The sequence below is a fragment of the Microtus ochrogaster genome, unplaced genomic scaffold (genome assembly GCF_000317375.1).
Source record: "Microtus ochrogaster isolate Prairie Vole_2 unplaced genomic scaffold, MicOch1.0 UNK1, whole genome shotgun sequence".
NCBI lineage: Eukaryota > Metazoa > Chordata > Mammalia > Rodentia > Cricetidae > Microtus > Microtus ochrogaster.
In genome coordinates, this window is record NW_004949099.1 from 23,171,062 (window position 1) to 23,191,938 (window position 20,877).

Sequence of the window (20,877 nt, forward strand, 5' to 3'; positions counted from 1 at the left end):
TCCCAGTGATTTACTTCTTGTAATTAGTCTCCACCTCCTCAATACTTCAGCTAGCTGTGGACCTAGTATTTAACACATAAACCTGTGGGGAAACATTTCTTATTCTAACCACAACTGGGCCACTCAGTAGACCATCAATTTTCAGTCCCTTGGTGCGATTCGGGGGGGGGGTTGTTTTTAGTTTTATATTTTTCCTCTGCAGTTCATTTACTTGCACTATTACTTTTCTCCCAGTCAGTGTCTTTGCCACCAGGTTTCTGTTTGTTGTATCTTGTTCCAAATGCAACTGAACATTGGCAGGAGATAGGGAGTGTGGAGCTTAGTAAGATTTGAAGGAAAACGCCCCTATGCATTTCTACCTGGGAGTCTTGCTTGTGGCGGATTTAGAACTGAATTTTAGTATCTAATTAACTATCCCTGTATTAAAAGAGGACTTAAAGAGATGCTTCAAGAAAATGCATATAATGAATATGGTTTTCCCTGTAGCTAATTCCTGACCTATAACTTTAGGCACTAACATAATGGAATTTTATTTTGGAGGTAGAAAAATGTTAATACTTGACTATGCTGTTTTTATTGCTGAAAATATTGTATTAAGTTCAATATCCTCATGTGGCTACTAAATTCTTAGAACCTTTGAAAAGTAGAATTTCATGCAATTAAAGATTTATGGTCATTATGGAGGGAAAGGGAAAGCACAGCCAAACAGAAAGGCAAAACTGGGCTTGGCATTCTTGGGCTGAGGTTGTGGCTCCTTAGTAGATTGCATGCCTACCACATGTTGGGCCCCGGGTTTCATCTTCAGCACAGTGAAGAAGACAAAGAACAAAACCAATTTCTTTGCTTAGCCTTAGCTGTGTGAATAATGACAAGTTCTTCAGCCTCCCTGAACTTCTGGAAACTTCTACAAGCATGGATTAAGAAGCTGATTAATAATTCCTGAAGAGCAAGGCATTAGTGGGTGTGGGAAGGGGAAAGAGGGACAACCAGAATAGAGTGAACTGTGACAGAAATACACACACCACATCTATGAACATGTCATAGTGAAACCTATTATTATATAACTAACATATTCTAATAAAATATGAAACAATAATAACAGAAAGAATTCCCAAGATTTTATTCTATATTAGCTATTGCTTCAGACCCAAACTTAGTTGGTGCACTAGAATTCATAGTTCATTACGGAGACAGATAAGAAATTAATTATGATCAATTTGTAAGGGTTTTTCTGGTGCAAGGGCATCTTGGCAGTCAGGAGTCAAGGATTACTACAAAGTTACACCATGCAACAATTGTCACACAAGAAATTTATTGGGGTGAAGAACTGAGTGGTGGCTGCATCTGACTGGGAGCCAAGACAGCAGAGGGTTGAACAGAGGGCCTGTGTTATAGGGTCTTTGGAGCATGCACAGTGAGCTAATGGAAAAGTACAGCAAGGCCCTTTGTGCTGAAACATTGCTTGGCTGTTAATGCTGAGTCATAGGAGGCCAGGATTTCTAAGTCTAGGACCTCAGGGGCAGGCCAGGGCCAGGGTAACTTTCCAATGGCTGGTGACTTTCCAATGGCCCGTGACTGTGCACAATTATTTTCTTATAGTTTGAAGGGACACTAAAGCACGCAACGAGATTAAATCTAATGATGAATGTGTATGCCTAATCTTCAAAAGTGTTGAGGTGGGGGCAAGAGAGGGAGAGAGAGAGAGAGAGAGAGAGAGAGAGAGAGAGAGAGAGAGAGAGAGAGAGAGAGATATCTAAAAGTTTTTAAGGCTAGATTTGGGCAAAATGTCTAAATAGTAGATTATTATTGGTGAATACCACTGCTATGCTGCTGTCTTTTTAAAAAAAAATTATAATTGTTGCTGAGACGGAACTGGATGTGAGAGATACCTTGAACAAATAGGCAAGCCCTCTGGTAATACATTCAGTTTGGAGTGGTTGCCCCTGACCATCCTGGTTCTTCTTAACATGCACAGGTGATTAATCAGACGCAGAAAGGTTCCTGATTAAAGTATTCTCATTAAATTCTCAGATGAGTTCCAGTCAATATTAATGAGTGTGCTCAGGTGGAAGTAATAGAATCCCTTCCCACAGAGTTGACGCTTCAACTGGCAGGATACTATTAATATTAGCTATATGTTTACTGAATGTAAGGATGGTGGCCCAGACTCAGAGGGCCCAGAAACAGGTGCTGGAAAGATACAGTAGCTGAGGGATTTCTCTCTCTGCTCCCTCCTCTTTGCTTTGTCCTGCACAGCTGTAGAAATGGAGAGTGCCTCTCTCTGCTCCCTGTCTCTAGGTTATGTGAATTTCCAGACAACTGTAAGCAGTAATGAACTCAGCTTTCCCAGCAGGGAAAAACTCATCATTGAGCAGGGACTTTCCCACATCCAATACCCAATGGCTGAGAAACAGAGACACAGTACCTCATGACTCCAGCCATCTGTGAAAACTACTTCTGGGGTTTATTAATCTATGCAGTGCGGTGATTCTCAACCTGTGGGTCATGGCCCCTTTGGGCAGTTTACTGATCCTTTCACAGGGTCACCTAAGACCGCCAGAAAGCTCAGATGTTTACATTCTGATTCATAACAGTTGGAAAAATTACAGTTATGAAGTAGCAATGAAATAGTTTTATGCTTGGAGGGATCACCACAGCCTGAGGAACAGCATCAAAGGGTCGCAGCATTAGGAAGGTTGAGAATCACTGGTGTAGTGGGAATGAAAGCAGAGCAAACAGGACAGGCTTTATAGCAATGTTGCAAGGATGAGCTGAAATAGTGTTTGCAGTACTTGGCACAGTGCCTGGAACACAGCAAACATCAATTAGGGTAAGCTATTTCTCTATTGTTCCTATTTATTGAGTAATTTCAGACTTTGTAGGAGATGCTTCTTCTCAGAGCCTTTGGAAGTATTTTAAGGAGTTAGGAATAAACAAAGTTTATTCCGGAATCAACTCTGAAGCAACTTTGCAAATCTGAGTCTGGATGTATTCTGGTTAGTACAGTATCTATCAGTCCTGGAAACATGGCTCACATAATTAAATTTGCTAGACTCCTTTCTTTATCATTCTGTTGAAGCTCACCAGATGGAAAGAAGGAAAATAAGAAAGCTTATCATTACTAAGGATTAAAAAATGTATTCAAGCCAGCTTCTTAGATGTTTCTCAACTTCTAATGCACAAATTAGGCATTAATAGTAATATAATCATTGGTACCAGTTGAAGTCTGCAGTTATTAAAGCAGTAATAAAAAGAAAGTCATCATAGCTATACATGATTTCCCCACATTGTAATAGGCATTTGCCTCTCTGAGTAGTTACGGCATTCCTATTAAATTCTCAGATGAATAATTTAATGCAAATGAACATTTTAAGCCAGTATACACTCTGCCTGAAAATGTTTTTGCTTTTTATTTCTCCTACTTTCTAAAGTCGTTTGGCTGTGTTTAAAAAATTCCTGCAAATCTAGCATTTTGCATTAAAAACACTAAAAATAGGCAAAGTGATTTTTAGGAAATTAGGCAGAAGTTGCTTATTTTTATTGGATATCTTACCTGCGTAAAATAATGGGTTTCAGTGTGGCATTTTCAGATACACACATAATGTCACATTTCCCTGTGTCCACCATTACCTTCCTGCCTCTGCCCACTATTTCCATCCTGGATGCCTCTCTGCCTCCTCTGACATTTATTCTTTTCCCTAGCAGTCCTCCTTCTGCTCATGCTCCCCCATTAATTCTTAGTAACAAGATGGCTGTGATTTGGGTCAGGTCAACCTTTGTGTATGTTATCCAATCTCAAGAGGTCAACCCTAAGCACATACATATAAGTGACACTAAATGGACTCAGTGGGACATACACAAATATACACAGCTATTCTTTATTATTGCTACACATACACACACACACACACACATATATATATATGTACATATATCACTACACACACACACATATATATCCATTATGTATATATGTGTGTGTCACAATAATAAAGAATAGGATAAGAGGCACGACTTTGCAATGAAATCAGGGGTATAAGGAAAGATTCGAAGAGAGAAATATAAATATGGTATTCCCATGTGAAATTATGAAAAGCAAAAACAAGGAAAACTGGAGTCAAAGCTATTAAAGGAGTATTGATACTGTGGGTGAATGTAGAGTGACAAAGGCTTAGGTTCACTTCAGGAGAAAACTGAATATGTAAGAGTTTCTTCAATAGAATGGTATGGGAGGTCCTTCTGTCTCTGTGTTGCTTTTATTGGTTAATGAATAAAAGAACTGCCTTGGCCAGTTGATAGGGCAGAATTTGTGTAGGCGGGGAAAACTAAACTGAATGCTGGGAAAAAGAAGGGCAGAGTCAGAGAGAAGCCATGGAGCCACTGGAGACAAAAGCTGGAAACTTTAGCCAGTAAGCCACAGCCATGTGGCCATACATAGATTAATAGAAATGGACTAAATTAATATGTAAGAGTTAGTCAATAAGAAGATAGAGCTAATGGGCTAAGCAGTGATTTAATTAATACAGTTTCTTTGTGATTATTTTGGGTCTAAGGCAACCTCCTCCATCAGTAGAGGATCATGGGAGTTGTTTTGAGGAATCAGAGTAGATGGCACAGAAGACTGTACAGACCTCTAGGGGACATCAATGAAGAGCAAAAATGGGGAGACGTTGAGTTAGTTACTTTTCTGTTCCTTTTATAAAATAGCAAGACCAAGAAAACTAATATAAGGAAGAAATTCTTTGGTGTTATGGTTCCAGAGAGATAAGAGTACAGCACTGTGGGGAGGCATAGGAGCAGGCAGGCATATAGGCTGGAGCAGGAACTTGAGTGCCCACAGCTCCAACCACAAGTATGAAACAGACCAAATTGGAAATGTCACTAGGCCTTTAATCTCAGGCCCATCTCCAGTGATGTACTGCCTCCAGAAAGTTGCACCATATAAACCTCCCCAAACTGCACCACAAAAAGGGACCAACTATTCAAATGCCCAAAACTGTGAGGTCCATTTCTCACTCAAACTGCCACAGATACAAAGGTGATGTCTTCAAATTCCTTGAAAACCTGAGTTCAGAATTGCCCTGAATTTGTGGACTTCCTTGGATCACTCCCATTTACCCATGTGTTTAGTCCTTGTTTTTCTAGGATGGACAGCCTGTCTGTGATTCCAGAGTTCCCTCTGTGAACCTGTACTGACAGAACACGGGCTTGGCATAGTTATTGTGATTGATTCAGGTCTAGTCAACCAACATAGCTTCTAGCTTTGCTGTGTGTATGATATCCATGTGTGTGTGTGTGTGTGTGTGTGAGTCTACATACCACATGCATATAGAGTTCAGAGGACAACTTAAGGTTTTAGTCCTTAACAGCCACCTTGTTTGACCTAGTTGACCTCTTATTGTCCATATGTCCATGCTATGATGCTAACTTTGGGGAGTTTTCCTGTCTCTGCCACCCATTCTCCTGTAGGTGTGCTGAGATCACAGGTGTCTACTGTGGCGTCTGGCTTTATATGAGTTCTTGCAACCTGAAGTCCAGTATTTATTCTTGTTCAGCAAGTGCATTGTCCACTAAGTTATCTCTCTGGCCACCACTAATTACATTAATGCAACAAGTTGCTTTAAAGTAAATCCAGGAGTTACTAGGAGGCAGAGCTGTTTGTTTTTTATATTGAAAACTTGTACTTTTGGAGGATGACGGTCTAGAGCTGGCAGCAGACATCTTTGTCTCCCCTGAGCAGAGTCAACGGTCGAGCTGAGACAGAGAAGAGCAGGGCAGCGGGGTGGTGTCTTAGTTACTGTTCTATTGCTGTGAGGACATACCATAAGTAATGCAACTTATAAAATGGAAGAAATAATTGGTAGCTTGCTTACTCTTTCAAAGTGGAAACCCATGAACGTGTGGGGAGCATGGTAGCAGGCAGGCAGCCATGGAACTGGAGCAGAAGCTGATAACTCACATGTGATCTGTAAGCTACAGACACACAGAGAGAAAACAAGACTGGGCCTGGCATTGGCATTTGAAGCATCAAAGCACACTTCAGTGACACACCTCTTCCAACAAGGCCACACGTCCTAATCCTTCCCAAACAGTTCCATTAACTGGGGACCAAGCATTCAAACATAAGAGCCTATGGGGGAACGTTCTCATTCAATTCACCACAGATAGGATCCTGCATTTGGTAATATTGTCTGAGACCTAAGTCATGTTTGGTATAAAAGCAGAGGAAAAAAGTTAAAATTTTCTGAAGCATGAGGGCTTTCTTTTGTTGTGGCTCTTAGCATTTTCTGCCTTTGCAGTGGCGGACATATGAATGTAGAGTGCAGGGAATTTCCTGGGTACAGCTTTTCCCAATGAAATTTGCTGAAATGTGGTGCTGACACTGCCTGCTATTTATCAGTACTTAAAGTGTTCTGTTTTGGTAGAGTGACTTGGACCCTCTCCTGTTTTGTACAATTCATCATTGCTAATGAGAAGAAATCCTCTCTTTCTCCATGCACAATGTTTCTAACAAACATGCTGTGAGTTCTTTAAATTCTCATGTGTTCTCTGCTTATTTTGTCAGCTCATTAGTGAGAAGATTTCATATATTGTTCTTAATTATATGCTTTTTCCTTAGTCAAAGGTGTTAGTTATATATTGGTAAATCTTCACCCCTAGTTCCAGTTCCCAGGCTATCTTACAGTCTCCTTCTGATACATACGATGTTATAAGGAGTTACCCTCCACATCTCCAAAGCTTCAACACAAACTACATTTTTCTATAAACAAAACAGTACTTTCCAGCCCTAGGGCAAAGAATTCAATGTGGCAAGGGGCTTTTATTGATTAGATTGAGGGCTAATTTTTAAATAAAACTTAGCTGTAAGCTTTTGTGTTTTATTACTTCAAAAATGATTACTGTTATTCTTATTACTCATTGCTTTGGGTTTGAGAAATGTAGCTGAGATACATACATGACATTTGAGAGTTACTGAGACCTCATCTGCTTACTTATTTGATCATTTATATACCTATAAATCCCATGAGTTTAATTTAAGGGTCTCTTCCAATGGACCATTTTCCTGAAGTTTAGATGTTTTGACTAAAGTTCCCATCACACTACTGACATTTCATAGATGACTTACCATGAGACTATAAACTCCATAGGAACAGAGGCTAAGTGTATCTTATTGGATGAAATACTCTCAAATCCAAGGCCAGAGCCTGAGAAATAATCAGAGCTCAGTAATTATTTTTTGGATGGGTACTCCATGCCTTTTAAAAGAAAGGAAAGAGTAGCCCCTGGGGAGATGCTGATAAAGATGCTCAAAAGAGTGCGTACTTCAAAGTTATTGCTGTCTCCATGCAAACACACCGTGCTGAAAGGCTATCTGATGGTTTTTGCTATTTGCTTTTGATACTTCACAGTCTCTGTTTTTACTTTGGAGTTAGAAGAAAGAAGGCTTATGTTTGTGTTGGTAGCAAATGTTCTGGAAGGCTTCAGAGAGCTGCTAGGGATGTATTCTTACAAGCACACCCCCCCTTTCACCAACATTTCAATACTCTGCCCTAAAGGAAAGGGATGAGAATGAGATTCAACTTAGGGTAGAGTGACTCAAGTCAAGTCATGAGCCTTCTGACTCCCCCAAGGCAGTTTTCTGCTTAAATTAAACATGTGGGTTGCTATTACAGAAAGAATGGAATGAGGTTGGGAGAGATGGGTTACTGTTTGAATGTGGGAATCAAAGCCAGTTGTGTTTGTGGCTTCTGTGTCATTCATTACCTTCATCTAGTCTTTGGCCTTTCAATTTGAGGCATTACAGAGATGAAACCTATTAAAGGGCAGCTTTGCATTGTCCATCAGATATCCAGGTAGCCATGAATCATTCATACAGTTGGACACACAAACTTTCCAGTTTGGGAAATCCATTATGTTTCTCTCAGTTTTTAGGTAATAAACTTGCCCAAGGCACAGTGATAAAAAGTTAGGTTAAAAAGGCAGAGAAAAGCCAGAATTGCTGCTAATAGTCAGAAAGCACAGCTTAGTGCTATTCTGGATCTTCAATGTTTGTGTCAAAGAAAATTACACAAGTCACCTACCCTTCCTCAGCCTTCTAGTTGTCTGTCATTATCAGCTGCTCCGACCAGAGTCAGTTTGCTTGGGTTTGCATCATGGTCTCACTGTTTGCTGAAGCCATGTAATGGTGTCTGTCCTGTGTCTCAGCTTGCAAACCTGTAAAAGTTAATGGCATTGTAACTATACTAGTGTTGTGAAGATTAAATAATAGATACAACACACTCGAAGGTTAGTTTCAGCACAGCATGAGGACTCAACACATTGATTTTTTCTTCTTAATCAAGGGTTTTAATGATCTCTTCATGCCATATAATTTGATGACACAAAATATGTCACAACAAAATACTCTTATGTATGAAAATTCTTGTTTAATGAGGCACAATACCAAAGCAAACCAATAAAAATACCAAATGTTTATCTAATATTAATAAAAACTAGAGACCAAAGTGGATCTCTTGGCTAATAGATTTCTAAAATATACATGTATAATACATTGTTTTAAAGGAACCTCTAGCTATTAGTTCATTTCACTATTGATATTTTAGATCTTTCCAATAAAAGTAGTTTAATTGCTATGGAACTTAGATTTAATCGTTTTCTGAACCAAATTTAGTTAGAAATAGGATTGCTTCTCCATTGAAGAGAATCTATCTCATGGTAATACAACATACACACACACATACAGACACACAGACACACACACACACAGCCACAAAGACACAGATACATAGACACAACAGATGATGTGAGAGGTCCTTCTGTTTATGTGTTGCTTTTATTGATTAATGAATAAAGAAGCTGGCTTTGCCTGTGTGATAGGGCAGAGTAGAGTTAGGTGGGGAAAACTAAACTGAATGCTGGGAGAAAGAAGGCAGAGTCAGAGAGAAGCCATGTAGCCCTGCAGGAAACAGACACTGGAACTTTACCTGGTAAGCCACAGCCTCGTGGTGATACACAGATTAATGAAGGTGGGTCAAATTCTTATGTAAGGTTTAGCCAATAAAAAGCTAGAGCTAATGGGCCAAGCAGTGATTTAATTAATACAGTTTCTACGTGGTTATTTCGGGGCTAAGCAGATGGGAATGAACAAGCAGCTTTCTACAACAGACAGGCAGGTCGATAGACAGACATACATGCACATTACACACACACACACACACACACACACACACACACACACACATCTTCAAGAGAACAGGTATTCAAAACAAAAGATGAGATGAAACTACATCTGACTAAGGCATTTGTGTACAGAAAAGGCAGTAACCAAATAAATAAATAAATAAATAAATAAAATTAAAAGGAAACCATGTCTAAAGAAACATTTTAAAAAAGAAAACCTAAAATATCTAATGGGTACATAAAAATGTGCTTGATATCAGTAGTTATCAGGAAATGCAAATCAAATCACAAAACCAAAGCATAAGGTTATTATGTAATTTTTATGAGGATGACTATTACAACAAAGCTTAAAAGTAAGTTTCGTCAAGGATGTGGGGAAAGGAACCATACTCGCTGTGGTTGGGGTGTAATTTAGTGCAGCTATTATGGAAAACAATATGAAAGATCATCAGATATTCGAAGTAGTATTACCATGTTATCCCACAATGTGACTACTGGGTAAATTTCCTGGAATTGGATTCAGCCTGCTTAAGATATCTGCATGTTCATATTAACAATGCTAAGGAAAAACCAAACAAAGAGACAGAGAAAATGCGATGTGAGATGTGTGTGTCATGCTTGTTTAGCTTTACAGAAGGAAGAGAGTAGGCCTGATGATTCAGACAGGGTGAGCGAACCTGTAAGTTACTTATAGCAAGTGAAATCAGTCAGAGGCAGACAATTACTGCAGTCTTCTCTTAAATATGGAACCCCACCATGTACAAAGAAGTCTACTCATGGGGCATGTTAGGTTAGATTTTAGTTATCTCACTCATAGTAATGGCTTTAGAGTATATTTCTATAAATATCTCAAAGCATGTTATATATAATCTCTCTCTCTCTCTCTCTCTCTCTCTCTCTCTCTCTCTCTCTCACACACACACACACACACACACATATCACACACGAATGATGTGGGATTCTCCTCTGTATGCTGTGAATGTGTTTGGTTAATGAATAAAGACTCTGATTGGGCCTATTACAGGGCAGAATAGAGTAAGGTGGGAATTCTAAGCAGAGATAGAGGAGAAAGTAGGTGGAGACAGGGAGATGCCATGTAGCCACTGGAGGAGCAGACATCCAGGAATTTTACTGGTCTCATGGTAAAATATAAAATAACAGAAATGGGTTAAATTAAGATGTAAGAGTTCATAAGAAGCTTAAACTATTGGCCAAACAGTATTGCAATTAATATAGTGTGATTATTTCAGGTCTGGGCTGCTGGGAACAAACAAGCAATCTTTGCCAATATATGTATGCTTGTATGAAAAAAAACAAATGCAAGAGGAGAAACATCTGGAAAAATACCAGAGTTCAGGGAAAGCTTGCTGAGGGTGGCTGACGATAGCTCTGGAAAACTAGAATGCCATATTAGAAAAGTCACCCTAGGTTTGTCAAGAGAGGAAGCAATAAATAAAGAATGATAGCAGGGGATGCTGGGTTTTCAAATTTGAACTAGAGTCCTGTTGACATTAAATGAAAACACCTTCTAATCTTAAGAAATGGATACGGCTGGCATTAAAAACACTAACATTTATAAAACCATGCTATTTTTTCATCCTTTCTCACTGTTTTTATTTCTTTTCCCCCTTCTTTGTAGTCTCTCTTTGTATTCTGTTCTTATGCCCACTCCTCCTCACCTTCAGTTTCCCCTTTCCCTAGCATCTCTTAGGGACAGAGCCTCCACACCCTACCCCACCTTTTCAGTTCTGAAGAGTTCACTGGGCCTGGTCCCTGCAGGATGCAGAGCACAGCTTCCACCTCACTTCTCTAATTTAACTGATATATTAAGTTTTCTAAATAAGAATTCGTTTGGAAAAAGCGATGCTGGAGTTACGGAAAGGTTGACATTGTGGCCTCGGTATCCTGATTCATACCCATTTCTCATGTTCTTTAATCACTTTGTGAATAGCAAAACAGATTTGAGCAAGGCCCTTTTCAAATAAATTTATATTTGTATGTTTTTGAGTTTTTGTCATTACTCCTTTAAAATATTTCTCCTTTTTGCCGTTACTTGCCAGTGATGCTGGTTGATGTTCTTTCTGTGTGGGAATGAGCTGCGTAGCTGTTGTACAGTCTTTTTCTGAAACACACAATTCAGGACTGCACTTTGGAAGCTTCTTTTCAGCAGGTATTACTGACTCACATAATAAATGTTGTTACCTTTGACATCTTGTAGAAATAATGTGTGCGTTGGTGTGCATCTCACTTTTTGTAAGAAAGCAACATTCCATAGGCAGGCCTGCTCATGGCCTCCTCTGCTGGGTACGAGGAGGGCCACCTTGTCCACTTTAGAGAGTAAGTAGTTATAGAGAAGAGGAGGGAAAGATGATTCAGTATTTATTAGAAGAGGTGATTCTATATCGTTCCCTCTCTCATCCGTGCCATGGGTTCTGATGGTTTTGAGCAGGGGTGAAGAGATCCGAACACTGACGGTCCATCATTCATGAGTAAGAGGTGACTCTCACTCCTCTCAGAGTTACACCAAATAATTAAGTCTAATATTAGTGGGGGTGACAGTGGGAGAGTAGATGGAAATGTGCCCTTGATTTTTTTTGTGTGTGAATTCATTCTAATTTTTTAATTTATTTTTTAAATTTCTTTTCTTAATTTCATTTTACATTACATCCACAGTTCTCCTCCCAACCCCTCCTCTCAACTCCTCTGCCTTGCTCCCAGCCCACCCCCCATCCACTCCTCCCAACAGGTAAGGTTTTTCATGTCAACAAAGTCTGGCACATTATGTTGAGGCAAGACCAAGTCCCTTTCCCAGCAGTAAGGTTGAACATGGCATCCCACCATAGGGAATGGGCGTCAATAAGCTAGTTCAGGCACCAGGGGGAGATTCTTGTCTTACTTCCAGGTGCCTCACAGATAGTCCAAGCTTCACCACTGCCTCCCACATATGGAGGATCTAATTCAGTGGCTCCACAGCTGTTGGTCTAGAGCTCCCGAGTTTCCACAGCCTGGTCCAGCTGTCTCTGTAAATTCCTTCGTCATGATCTTGACCTCCCTTGCTCATATAGTCTTCCCGTTCTTCAGTTGGATTCCTGGAGCTCAGCCTGGTGCTTGGTTTGGATCTCTGCATCTCGTTTTCTTAATTGCCAGATGAAAGAACCTGGAAACAACCTAGGTGCTCCTCAATTGAAGAATGGATAAAGAACATGTGGTACATTTACACAATGGAGTATTACTGAGATGTAAAATGCAATGATGACATGAAATTTGCAGGCAAATGGATGGAACTAGCAGAAACCGTTCTGAGTGAGGTAACCCAGACTCAGAAAGACAACTAGAGTATTACTCACTCATAAGTGGATATTAGACGGAAAGCAAAGGATAACCGCACTACAATCCACAGCTCCATAGAAGCTAGGTAATAAGGAGGATCTAAAGAGGGACACATGGCTCACCCCAGAAAAGGGAATCAGATGAGATTTCCTGGATAAACTGGGGGTGAGGTAAGCAGATAAAGTGGAAGGAATGGGAAATGAGAATGTGAGGGAACAGGATGGTCGAGGGGGCGAGGGATGGAGTGTGAGAACAATGAAGAGATACCTTGATAGAGAGAGTCACTATGGGGTTAGGGAAAAACCTGGTGCTAGGGAAATTCCCAAGAATCCACAATAATGACTCCAGCTAAGACTCCTAACAATAGGAGAAGGAGTCCAAACTGACTTTCCCTGGTAATCAGATTTGTGACTACTTTAACATTAGTGTAATGACATAATTTTTTTTAAAGGTGTTTGTTAATAAAAAAAAACATACAGTGCAAAATAAAGCATATGTCTCTGCTATTTTGATGTTTCCTTGTTTTGAATTTAGAGGCGTTATAATAATGTGTGTGTGTGTGTGTGTGTGTGTGTGTGTGTGTGTGTTCATGTGTGTGTGTGTAGGCTAAAAGAAAAACCTCAGGGGCAATCCACCTTGGTTTTGTTTCTATTTTCGTCCTTGTGTTTGACTCTCTCACTGACCTGGAGCTTACGAAGCAGCTTGGGATCGCCAGTAAGCCCCAGAGATCACTGGGATTGCAAGCCTGCCTGGATTTTTATGTAAATTCTAGGGATTTGAACTCAGGTCCTCATACTTGTGAAGTAAGTACTTTATGATTTGTGCTTTCTCTCTAGCTCAGCGTAGAAGGCTTGTGGATCTTATGTATGTTTTATTGCTAGACCTTTCCCTGCAGACCCAGTACTCACAAACTGTCCATTCTCTGAGTCACGTCACATTTGTCCATACCACCCTGAACTTTATCACATTTCTGATAGGCTTTGGTCTTCTGGTTTTTAATATATTTACAAAAATGTCTGTGATCTAAATATATTCTGCCAATGTCTCCAAGTGGTTTTGTACTACATATATGAATATATAATGAAAAAATTCTGAGTTTGTTGAATATGTGTATGTCTATAGTGGCTTAAGTATTAATATGGTGAAGTATAATTTCAGATAATTCCATGTTAAAAAAAAAACCCTCCACTTGGTTTTAGCTCAGCAACAAACTCAAAATTCAGACCAAACTTAATAGATACAGAAGTTTGTCGGAGTAAAAAAATTAAAACCAGAAAACCAGAAAGCACCCTGACACCCAGGCAATGTTGTGCCCAGTCAATACAACAGCACAATACTTCAATAACATACAATGAGTTCACGCAAATGAAGACCATAAGGACTGTACAGCAACACGAACAAACAAAGCAGCCTACAGTAGCACCTGCAAACTGTGATTGCAATGGGGTTGAAAATATGCTAGAGGAACACTACAGGGAGGGAATATGCTAAGATCAAGAGTGGTGGATTATGCAGCAGGAAAGCACCCCTGCTGTCTAGCTCCCTTCCCCATCTCTCATTTTCTGGAGGTCTTTCTTTGCACGAAGAGGCTAGAAGTATGCTAATTCTTCCTGTTAACATTTCTGTATTATCCCTGTTTGCATGGAAACCTGAGTCTTAGAGGGGCAGGGTAACTGCGCTAAAGTCAGACATTCTGCAAGGAGCAGAGCTGGATTTCAAAGGGGATCTGCATTTTAATTAGGAAAATACTGGAACCGGAACGAATGACATGGCCTGGATTTGGATGTCAGTGTTTCCATGAACAAATGACACGACCTTGACCACACCGTCCTAGTCTTTAAAGTGATGGGAACTGATCACCCACCTAGCCCCTCAGGGTTGAAGGTCTGTGGCATTCACATCTACTTTCTACCGTATCTTTTATTGAGTTTGGTCATTTCCAAGATTTGGATTAATGGTTTTCACTATGCGTTCTCATTTCTGACACTACGCATCTCAAATGGAAATTGCATATCTCACACAGAGAGAGTATTTTTTATCCAACGGTAATGTGTTTACCGTGCAGATTGCAGGTGAAAAGTGTCAGGGAAGTTCAGATCCTTTTGCATTTGTTTGTTTAAGTCAAGGAAAAGGCTCGCGTGAGAGGTGACGTGATTGATATGGAGCTTCAGAGTTCTGGCTGCTGCTTGAGTACGGCTCATCAATCCCAGGAAAGATTTTCCATTTAGCTAGGTGCACAGCCTCATGGCAGACAGCTGCCTGCGCAGCTGGGGCCCCAACCCTCACTCATCATGCAATATGCGCTAGGAATGGCTCTCAGCTGACAGTATTCATGCCCATCTGTTTTGATAATACTGGTGCCTCCTGAATACTGGTCAACTCCATGATCCTATTTTTCTCTCTGACCTCTTTAATACACACAAAACTACAGCTGGGGAAGACTGAAGACAGGGTATTGACCAGGTCTGTTCATTTTGCAGAATGAGAGCTAAGGTTTAAAAGATGATATCCCATCCAGCATTCACACAGCTATGGAAAAAAAAAATTGGTTGATGTTTTAGGATGAAAACCTTTGCCCATATACTGCTGGAATTTTCTAATAATGACCCTGGAATTCCTCCCAAAATACTATTGCTGTGCTAAAACACCGCAACCAATCAAATTTATAAGGTAGAGTTTATTTTGTTGTACAGTCCCAGAATGCAGGGTTAGAGTCTATAATGGCAGGATACAGCATAGCATGAGGTGGCAGGTATGGTGTCAAAGACAGGAAGCTGAGAACTTACTTACGTTATGAGCTATTATTATGAAGCCGAGAGGGAAGGGTAAAGAGGTAAGACTTTCTCATCTCAGAAGCATGTCCCTAGGTATGTACTTCCCCCAGCTAGGGCTCCCTTCCTAAATATCTCCATACAGGACCACCAGCTGGGGTCCCAGTATTCAAATACTCAATACTTTGCGGGACGTTTCTCATCCAAACCACCTTGGATGAGAAACAACAGCCTTGCTATAAATATGCTCTGCCCACATGAAAGTCACCTGTAGAATACAAGTTGTCTCCGGAAAGTGTTTGGTGCCATCAAATTATTTAAACATTTAGAAAAATGCGGTTTACTGACTGAATCAGACACTGTGAGAGAGTCCATTTCTGAAGAATTACGGGACAAGAATCGTATACCTTCGCTCTCCTCTCCGGTCCTCTTCCCTTTTCCCATACCTCCCCTCCTTGCTGTTGCTCTCCCTTTTTCCTCTTGTTGGATTTTTGAGAAGGGATCTCATTATGTAGCTCAGGCTGGATTTTTTTTCTCCTTGTCCTAAATACTGAGGTTACAGGCATGTACTAATATGTATACCACAACCAGATCTGTTCCTTCATCCCTTGCAGCATGAATAATAAAAATCCAGAGACAGATAATTGGGGTTCAAGCTGAAGATCAGAAAAGCAAAGCAGCCAAATCACTAGGGAGATCTTACCTCTACCAAGACTCAGACAAACAAAGGGGAGATCTGGCATTGCTTTCCACCAACCCCAGATTCCACACTCCACTGACTTACTGTTTCTTCCCATTTATATTCCTCTCTCCACTCATTCACATCACTCCTGTCTCCACCTCCCTAGTGCTGGGATTTAGGGCATGTTATGTTATCCTAAGTGCTGAGATTACCTTTGTGTGAACTGTGTTTCTCTTTTAGACAGGTTCAATCTTGTGTGCTTTGAACTCACAGAGGTCCATCTGTGTCTATCTCCTGAGTCCTGGGATTAAAGGTGTGTGCCACTACTCCCTAGACTGTATGACTGTGTGGCTGCTTTGCACTCTGATCTTCAGGTATGCTTTATTTATTAAAACACAAATAACATACCACTATAATCCTTTATCTTTTTTTGTTCTCATTCTATCTTCCCTCCAGTCCTTTATAATCTCCTTCTGTCTTCTTCTTGCCTGTTCTTTCTCTTCTCATTGTCCTCCTGCTCATGCTAGACTTTCTTTAGGGTAGGAAAAAAATCACACATTTTGCCTGTAGATTGTATTAAAAATGGATATTGTAAATTGTCATGACACCATGTGTTATGCTGCTAAACATCAACCTAAAGCAACATGAACTGCTGTATGTCCTTACCAAAGCATGGAACCCTATTATATCATATATGAAGCAGCACTGAATCTCAGCATATCATCCTCCAAGAATGGGCCACAACATATCATCACTGATTAATAGATTCATGTTTGATGCTATGTAATCAGCACTTGTACTTCTGACACCTCGTTGACTTTCCACAATAATTTTCATATGGGAATAACTCTCCCCAATGGATAGGTAAAGAAGACATGTCTTAGAGAAGTTAACCTGCAGCCTGTGGCAATGTTTGCAAACATTGCAACTGAGCTCAGTTTCTAGCCTCAGATCTCTGTTTTGATATAGACTATGTAAATGTTACCTGGAGATCTTGTTAAAAACCCTTACTGCTGCTGTTTACTAGGCCTAGAGTGGAGCCATCAGTTTTGGAGTTCTCATAAGTACAGAGTCCTGCCAGTGGGCTATGAATACCCTTCTAGCACAGCATGAAGGATCTTACCTTGGACCCCCAAATCCTTCAGTGATAACTGGATTCCTCCAGACGTTGAACATTATGTTTTTGTTGAACAAGTTGGTTAGAGCTGTATCTCTACTTAAGGATGTATAGGAAATCCATGAGGTGCAACCAAACCATAATTTGATTTCATATTTCATAATAATTAGAGGAAGAAAAACTGGTTATTACCTAAGGATTCCTTTAAATGGGGATAGGGAATGTTGGAATGAGAAAGATTGGGATAACTCATTCCTCGCTGTCTTTGTTAAGGAACCTGGTTTTAAATAAAAAGCTTCCAAAGTCATTATCTTACATTCAGTTTTATCCACACAGACATTCCTGTAGGAGGAGTGGCTGTTTGTTAAATGCCAGGGTTCCAAGAATACCAGGCCTCTTCCCCTGACAAGATAAAACACAGACAGAATGCTGGAGGAAATGTCGGGGTCTTAGTATGTGGTACTGATTGTATAAAATAGAAGAAGGGAGAAAATATGATGTCCTACCAGGTTCTGAGAAGCTGACATGTTCAGCTTGAACTAACACTGTCATTAGGCATGAAACTAGAAGCCAGGATATGTCAGTATAAGCTTGGGGACTATTAGTTTCCTTGCCACCAGAGGACATTGTGACATTTTGGAAACAAAGCCTGCAATAAAGAGAGCACAGAACCCTGGGGAATGCTTTTAGAGGAAGAAAAATTATTTTGAGATTTCTTCTATTTTTAAAGCATATTTACAGAGGCAGTGTGGGTATGTAAGAATAGGCAATGATTTTGACATTGATATTTCCTTGGTAATCAAAGATGAGTCAGTCTTGGTTCCCTGCATCCCGTTGGCCTGTTCTTTGAGGGTGGAACTCTTTGAGGACTCATTCTAAGTTAATGAGTTTCCTTTTCTCTATAAAGATGAATTCTTACTGACCTATAGAGGTTAGCGTGGGCATGGGGCTAGACATTTTCCATCATTGTCAGGAATATTGCGTTTTCTATTTAATTTACATGATGAAGAAAACACTGAAAGATGAAAAGAAATTACCCAGGTGGTTATTTTGATCTATAAATCCTGAGCATGCATAGCATGTGAGAGAGCTCAGGAAGGAGGACTCAAGGGAGGTCCTGGGTGTCCAGTATTTGTCCTGCACTAGCTCTAATCTCTCCTTTACCACCTTACCTTCTGTTCCTACTGAAATATTTCTCCTTTTTTTTTTTGAGGCTACCATGAGGTATCCATGTATTTGTCACTATCATATTTTGTGAAGCTTTGAGGCCTCAATGTCTTTTTTTATATGGGAAATTTCTCGTAATTAAAAACATATTTCACGCAAACTTGTGCAACCACTTTGGAAATCAGTGTGGCGGTTTCTCAGGAAACTGGGAGCCAACCTACTTCAGGACCCAGCAATTCCACTCTTGAGAATATACCCAAGAGATGCCCAATCATACTACAAAAGCATTTGTTCAACTATGTTCATAGCAGCACTATTTGTAATAGCCAGAACCTGTAACCAACCTAGGTGCCCCTCAATAGAAGAATGGATAAAGACGGTGTGGCACATATACATGATATTTCTTCATGGCAGTAGTAAACCTAACTAAGATAGTGGTGCACCCATGTCATGGAATGTTGCTCAGCAGTAAGAAGGTATAAATGGCCAACACTTACAACAAACTAGATGATCCTCAAAAGTGTTATATGAAGTGACTGGAGGGAGACAGGAATGACTACATACATACTGTATAATTTTATTTATATGAACTGGAACAAGCATAACTTTAGATACAAAACAACTAGTAATTGACAGTAAGTAGTTTAGGGGGATGGTGCAAGTAGCATAATCAGACCAAGAAGCTCTTTGAGGTGATCAAACTTTTAGATTTTTGTATTGTTAAGTGTATTCATGTATTTTCTTTTTGTCAAACTCATTAGCCAGTGCATTAACAAAAGATGCATCCCTCAATAAACCCATCTTTAAAAGCCTGGTTTATGAATCTGGGTTTATGCAGTTATAATCCCAGCACTGGGGTTGCAGAAGTAGGTGGACCCATGGGAACTCACTACTCAGCTTAGCTGAACCAGTGAGTTCTAGGTAAAAGTGAGGGACCCTTTCTCAAAACAAAAAACAAAAAACTAACAACAACAACAAAACCGAGGAAGGTGCCTTGAGGGAATCCATCTGAGATTAGCTCTTGCCTCTGTATTCATATGAGCATAGCTTACCCCTGTTCATGTCCTTGCACATGCACAAACAACATGTACACATACATATACACGTGTACTCACACATACACCAGAGAAACCTGCCCGAAAAAGAAAATAAGCATACATTTAAAATCCTCAGGGCATGGTGTATTTCTATAACAGTACCAAGATTTTTTTTTGCAGCATCTACAACTTTTCTATACATTAAACAAAACTTTAAAAATGAAGTTCATTTTTAAAACTTAGTTCACCATTCGATTTTGCTGTCTTATCTTTGTTGACCCTCTTAGACACCATCAGTTGTACTCATTACGTGCCAAGAGAGTCTTTCAGTATATCATTCACCATGTAAGCTTGGATGTGTCCACAACTTACCTGAGGATGGTGTTTCATTTTGTTTTTGAGACAGGGTTTCTCTGTGTAGCTTTGTAGCCTGTCTTGGGACTTGCTCTGTAGTCCAGGCTGGCCTCAAACTCACATGTTTGCCTTCCTCTCCCTTTTGAGTGTTGGGACTAAAGGCGTTTGTCACCAACCAGAAAATGGTTTTAAAACAGAGTCTGGAGTGACCATGAAGATTTCGATCTCTCGTGTTTCGGGGTGCTAGTGCTGTGATTTATCCTCTGAGTGGTTAGTGCTGTGGGCTACCCTTTGAGTAGGTGACTTTGCATGTAACACCAAAGTTCTTATCATATTGGGACCAGAACTCCTTGGGCCATTACTAGATTTCCCATGTAATCCTGAATACTTAATATGCTCTTCCCATTAAACAACTTAGTCAAAACTTGTGCTCCAAACTGAGAGTACACAGAGAAGGACCTACTCTTCAAAGTGTTCCAGTTCTTCAAGGAAGGTGTAAATTATTAAGTTAAAAAATATGTGTACGAATGTGTTACCTGCATGTTTGTCCATGTTCCATGTATGTGTATTGACTGTGGAGGTCAGAAGAGGGATCAGGTCCCCTACAACTGGAGTAACAGGTGGTTGTGAGTTGCCATGTGAGTGCCAGCAGTCGAACCCAGGTTCTCTGGAAGATCAGTAAGTTCTCTTAACTGCCGAGCAACTTCTCCAGCCTCTATAAATAATCTTTAATGATTTATTATATGTACATGTGTATGTGTGTGTGTGTTTCATTGTGTGTATGCCCCATATATGGGTGCCTATGGAGACCAGAAAGAGGTGTCAGATCCCCTAGAACTGGAGCTACAGGTGGTTGTGAGCTGCCTGATCTGCATACAGGGAGCCAATGTAAAGCATGACTGTGATGATACTGTAGGCTTTTTGAATACTTTTCCTCCAATCTGCTGTAATCCTCTCAAAAGCAAAACATTTCATATTCACCATTTATGTACTATGACTAAGAGTTAGCTGTTAACTACAAAAGGTTTTTGTGTAACAGACAGATGAACACAGTGTCATCACAAATTGAAAACAGAGGTGCCTTTATCAAACACCACCACCAGGAGAATCCCAAGTTTTAGAGCACAGTCAGAGCCCATTTTATATAGATGATGGAGGAAGGTCATTGGTTAATTATAATAAAGAAACTGCTTGGCCCTCATAGGTTAAAACATAGGTGGGAGGAGTAAACAGAACAGA